Below are 6090 nucleotides of genomic sequence, written 5' to 3' on the forward strand. Positions count from 1 at the left end.
CTATGCAGGAGCTCATCGTGAATCTCTATGCGGCCTTGGTATGGACTCGACCTGCGGAATGGTTCGGCAATGGTAGTCGCTCCAACACGTCCTTGCAATGGCCACAGAGGTGATTCGACTAGAGCTCCAGTCTAGCTTTTGGGTTGCTTGGCGGACTGGTATAGCCGCGATCGAGTTCCGGCCATGAACGTTTTAGATAGCTCTTGGGCTTTCTGGGACGGAAGTCGGAAGTTTGGGCTGTTGTCCGATTTGATGACCATTCTTCGGATGTGTGAGAATCGGACAAATAACTTATATAGGGGACTGTGTTGTCTCACGCAGCCCCCTCCGTGCCCCTCTATCTCGACCGATGTTGGTGCTTGAAAGGGTTGGGATCGCTCGGATTTATAAACGTGCACCACCATTTGTCGAGTGTGAGGGACGCGGCAGGTCTCCTAAATGCTATGCGGGCGCTCTCTGAGAATCTCTATCCGGCCTCGACACAGACTAGTCTTGCTGAATGGTTTGGCACTGGTAGTCGATCCAACACGTCGTTGTTGTGGCCGCCTAGGCGATTCGATTCGAGCCCCCGTCTAGCTTTTGGGTTGCTTGGCGGATTTTGCCCTATCCGCAAGTGAGCTCGGTCCCTAAACGTTCGAGAAACCCGATTGCTATGCGCCGACTCTCTTTCTTACGAGCCTCCATCTAGCTTTTGGGTCTCTACGGAACGGAAGTCGGAATCTGGGACCGTTGTTTGATTCGACGAGGCAGACTACGGTTGTGCGAGAATCGGACAAATAACTTATATAGGGGAGGTGTTGACTGGAGCATTCTCCCCCGTGCCCCTCTAACTCGACCAATGCTGGCGCTCGAACGGTGGTAGCGCTCGGATTTTCATTGAGCGCCAGCATTGGTCGATTTAGAGGGGCATGCGAGATTCCCGAATGCTATGCGAGGGCTCTAACGGAAATGTCTATTGGTTTCGGTATGGATGCAATTGCGAGTGGTTCGGCAAAGGTAGTCGTTCCGATGCGTCCATGTCGTGGCCAAATCGATAATTCGATTTGAGCCCTCGTATAGCATTTGGGTCTCTCGATGTGATTCCGCATTCCAGTCCCTTTGGGCACTGCTTGAGCCGCATCCCAGGGGGTTCCCTTCCCAATAATCTGCCTCGCAACCCGATTGCTATGCGGTGAGGCTCCTCGGCCGCCTCGGAACTATCTGTGTATCAGACGCATCGCGGGATAAGGGGTTGGCAACGGTAGTCGCCCCAAGCGCGTCCGATGCTTGGACCATTCCGAGGCGGCCCTGAAGCCTCTTCCGTCTAGCCGTTGGGTCCTTCTCGCCGCATCCCTCGCCTCGCACCCCGATTGCTATGCGGTGAGGCTCCTCGGCCGCCTCGGAACTATCTGTGTATCGGACGCGTCGCGGGATAAGGGGTTGTCACTGGTAGTCGCCCCAAGCGCGTCCGATGCTTGGACCATTCCGAGGCGGCCCTGAAGCCTCTTCCGTCTAGCCGTTGGGTCCTTCTCGCCGCATCCCTCGCCTCGCACCCCGATTGCTATGCGGTGAGGCTCCTCGGCCGCCTCGGAACTATCTGTGTATCGGACGCGTCGCGGGATAAGGGGTTGTCATTGGTAGTCGCCCCAAGCGCGTCCGATGCTTGGACCATTCCGAGGCGGCCCTGAAGCCTCTTCCGTCTAGCCGTTGGGTCCTTCTCGCCGCATCCCTCGCCTCGCACCCCGATTGCTATGCGGTGAGGCTCCTCGGCCGCCTCGGAACTATCTGTGTATCGGACGCGTCGCGGGATAAGGGGTTGTCACTGGTAGTCGCCCCAAGCGCGTCCGATGCTTGGACCATTCCGAGGCGGCCCTGAAGCCTCTTCCGTCTAGCCGTTGGGTCCTTCTCGCCGCATCCCTCGCCTCGCACCCCGATTGCTATGCGGTGAGGCTCCTCGGCCGCCTCGGAACTATCTGTGTATCGGACGCGTCGCGGGATAAGGGGTTGTCACTGGTAGTCGCCCCAAGCGCGTTCGATGCTTGGACCATTCCGAGGCGGCCCTGAAGCCTCTTCCGTCTAGCCGTTGGGTCCTTCTCGCCGCATCCCTCGCCTCGCACCCCGATTGCTATGCGGTGAGGCTCCTCGGCCGCCTTGGAACTATCTGTGTATCGGACGCGTCGCGGGATAAGGGGTTGTCACTGGTAGTCGCCCCAAGCGCGTCCGATGCTTGGACCATTCCGAGGCGGACCCGAAGCCTCTTCCGTCTAGCCGTTGGGTCCTTCTCGCCGCATCCTTCGCCTCGCACCCCGATTGCTATGCGGTGAGGCTCCTCGGCCGCCTCGGAACTATCTGTGTATCGGACGCGTCGCGGGATAAGGGGTTGTCACTGGTAGTCGCCCCAAGCGCGTCCGATGCTTGGACCATTCCGAGGCGGACCCGAAGCCTCTTCCGTCTAGCCGTTGGGTCCTTCTCGCCGCATCCCTCGCCTCGCACCCCGATTGCTATGCGGTGAGGCTCCTCGGCCGCCTTGGAACTATCTGTGTATCGGACGCGTCGCGGGATAAGGGGTTGTCACTGGTAGTCGCCCCAAGCGCGTCCGATGCTTGGACCATTCCGAGGCGGACCCGAAGCCTCTTCCGTCTAGCCGTTGGGTCCTTCTCGCCGCATCCCTCGCCTCGCACCCCGATTGCTATGCGGTGAGGCTCCTCGGCCGCCTTGGAACTATCTGTGTATCGGACGCGTCGCGGGATAAGGGGTTGTCACTGGTAGTCGCCCCAAGCGCGTCCGATGCTTGGACCATTCCGAGGCGGCCCCGAAGCCTCTTCCGTCTAGCCGTTGGGTCCTTCTCGCCGCATCCCTCGCCTCGCACCCCGATTGCTATGCGGTGAGGCTCCTCGGCCGCCTTGGAACTATCTGTGTATCGGACGCGTCGCGGGATAAGGGGTTGTCACTGGTAGTCGCCCCAAGCGCGTCCGATGCTTGGACCATTCCGAGGCGGCCCCGAAGCCTCTTCCGTGTAGCCGTTGGGTCCTTCTCGCCGCATCCCTCGCCTCGCACCCCGATTGCTATGCGGTGAGGCTCCTCGGCCGCCTTGGAACTATCTGTGTATCGGACGCGTCGCGGGATAAGGGGTTGTCACTGGTAGTCGCCCCAAGCGCGTCCGATGCTTGGACCATTCCGAGGCGGACCTGAAGCCTCTTCCCTCTAGCCGTTGGGGCTTTCTCGCCGCATCCCTCGCCTCGCACCCCGATTGCTATGCTGTGAGGCTCCTCGGCCGCCTTGGAACTATCTGTGTATCGGACGCATCGCGGGATAAGGGGTTGGCAGTGGTAGTCGCCCCAAGCGCATCCGATGCTTGGACCATTCCGAGGCGGCCCTGCAGCCTCTTCCGTCTAGCCGTTGGGGCCATCTCGCCGCATCCCCCACCTCGCACCACGATTGCTATGCGGTGAGGCTCCTTGGCCGCCTCGGAACTATCTGTGTATCGGACGCATCGCGGGATAAGGGGTTGTCACTGGTAGTCGCCCCAAGCGCGTCCGATGCTTGGACTATTCCGAGGCGGCCCTGCAGCCTCTTCCGTCTAGCCGTTGGGGCCATCTCGCTGCATCCCCCACCTCCTCGGCCGCCTCGGAACTATCTGTGTATCGGACGCATCGCGGGATAAGGGGTTGGCAGTGGTAGTCGCCCCAAGCGCGTCCGATGCTTGGACTATTCCGAGGCAGCCCTGCAGCCTCTTCCGTCTAGCCTTTGGGGCCATCTCGCCGCATCCCTCGCCTCGCACCCCGATTGCTATGCGGTGAGGCTCCTCGGCCGCCTGGGAACTATCTTCGTATCGGACGCATCGCGGGATAAGGGGTTGTCACTGGTAGTCGCCCCAAGCGCGTCCGATGCTTGGACTATTCCGAGGCGGCCCTGTGGCCTCTTCCGTCTAGCCGTTGGGGCCATCTCGCCGCATCCCCCACCTCGCACCCCGATTGCTATGCGGTGAGGCTCTTCGGCCGCCTTGGAACTATCTTCGTATCGGACGCATCGCGGGATAAGGGGTTGTCACTGGTAGTGGCCCCAAGCGCGTCCGATGCTTGGACTATTCCGAGGCGGCCCTGCAGCCTCTTCCGTCTAGCCGTTGGGGCCATCTCGCCGCATCCCCCACCTCGCACCCCGATTGCTATGCGGTGAGGCTCCTCGGCCGCCTTGGAACTATCTTCGTATCGGACGCATCGCGGGATAAGGGGTTGTCACTGGTAGTCGCCCCAAGCGCGTCCGATGCTTGGACTATTCCGACGCGGCCCTGTGGCCTCTTCCGTCTAGCCGTTGGGGCCATCTCGCCGCATCCCCCACCTCGCACCCCGATTGCTATGCGGTGAGGCTCCTCGGCCGCCTTGGAACCATCTTCGTATCGGACGCATCGCGGGATAGGGGGCTGTCACTGGTAGTCGCCCCAAGCGTGTCCGATGCTTGGACCATTCCTAGGCGGCCCTGAAGCCTCTTCCGTCTAGCCGTTGGGGCCTTCCCGCCCCATCCCTCGCCTCGCACCCCCGATTGCTATGCGGTGAGGCTCCTCGGCCGCCTTGGAACCATCTGTGTATCGGACGCATCGCGGGATAAGGGGTTGGCACTGGCAGTCGCCCCAAGCGCGTCCGATGCTTGGACCATTCCGAGGTGGCCCTGAAGCCTCTTCCGTCTAGCCGTTGGGGCCTTCCCGCCCCATCCCTCGCCTCGCACCCCGATTGATATGCGGTGAGGCTCCTCGGCCGCCTTGGAACTATCTGTGTATCGGACGCATCGCGGGATAAGGGGTTGGCACTGGTAGTCGTCCCAATCGCATCCGATGCTTGGACCATTCCGAGGCGGCCCTGCAGCCTCTTCCGTTTAGCCGTCGGGGCCTTCCCGCCGCATCCGTCGCCTCGCATCCCGATTCCTATGCGGTGAGTCTTCTCGGCCGCCGCGGAACTATACCTGTTATTGCTACTGCATCCTTCGGCTGGTAACCTCCTCTGCCGCCTTGGAACGTTCTCTTTGTCGGACGCGTCGCGGGATAAGGGGTTGGCACTGGTAGTCGCCCCAAGCGCGCCCGATGCATAGACCGCTCCGAGTCGACCTTGCTTTCAGCCTCTCACATGCATAGACCTCTCTGAGTCGACCCTGCAGCCTCTCACGTTTAGCCTTTGGAATCTCGCCTCACAACATGATTGCTATCCTTGATGCATCCCTTGCCTCGAGCCCTGATTGCTTTCTTGGCTGCATCCCTCCTCTCCTCACAGCCCGGTTGTCATCACTGCTTCATCCGTCGCTTCATGCATTCTGGCTGCTGGGCCCTTCCCACCGCACACCTCGATTGCTATCTCTTCTGCATCACACACCCCGATTGCTATCTCTGCTACATCCCTCGGCTCTCACTTCTGCATCCTTCGCCTCACACCTCGATTGCTATCAATGTTGCATCCGTAACCTCACACCCCGATTGCTATGCGGGGAGGCTCCTTGGCCGCCTTGGAAATTTCTGTGTGTCGGACGCACCGCGGGATAAGGGGTTGGCACTGGTAGTCGCCCCAAGTGCGCCCGATTCTTAGACCGCTTCGAGGTGACCTCGTAGCTTCTTTCGTCCAGGCTTCCTGCCTTCAACGCCCTTTTTACACCTCGATTGCTATGCGCGGGCTCGTTGGCGTCTATCACCTCTCTGCGAAGAGTGGCACGATGATTGTTGGGGTAAATCGTAGCAGTCCGATCTCTGGCCTTGGGCCATTGTGAGGGCTGATCGATTTCCTGTGCGCATCTCGTGTTCGCCCAGTAACAGACTCGACGACTTGTAATCGGTCTTGTTCCCGATTGTTCCTGGAGGTAGTCTTCGGAACTCTTGGATTTGACCTGTCACTCGAACTGTCCTCTTCCGAGGATGCTTGTGTGTGTGTGCTTGTGCCATTTCCTTGGCGGTATTAACGAGATATTAAAGAGCAGAGTGAGCGCCTCGCCCAGCTATGTTTGGGGCTCTCACTCCCTTACCCGGTGTGCGACCGCTTTGCACGTAGGTTGCGGAGCATCGCGACTCTTTCGATGTTTGGCGGTTGTCTTCCGGTGATGCGTTGGTCCCGAAGTGCACGTTACTAGCATTTC

The sequence above is a fragment of the Cryptomeria japonica genome, unplaced genomic scaffold (assembly GCF_030272615.1).
Source record: "Cryptomeria japonica unplaced genomic scaffold, Sugi_1.0 HiC_scaffold_202, whole genome shotgun sequence".
NCBI lineage: Eukaryota > Viridiplantae > Streptophyta > Pinopsida > Cupressales > Cupressaceae > Cryptomeria > Cryptomeria japonica.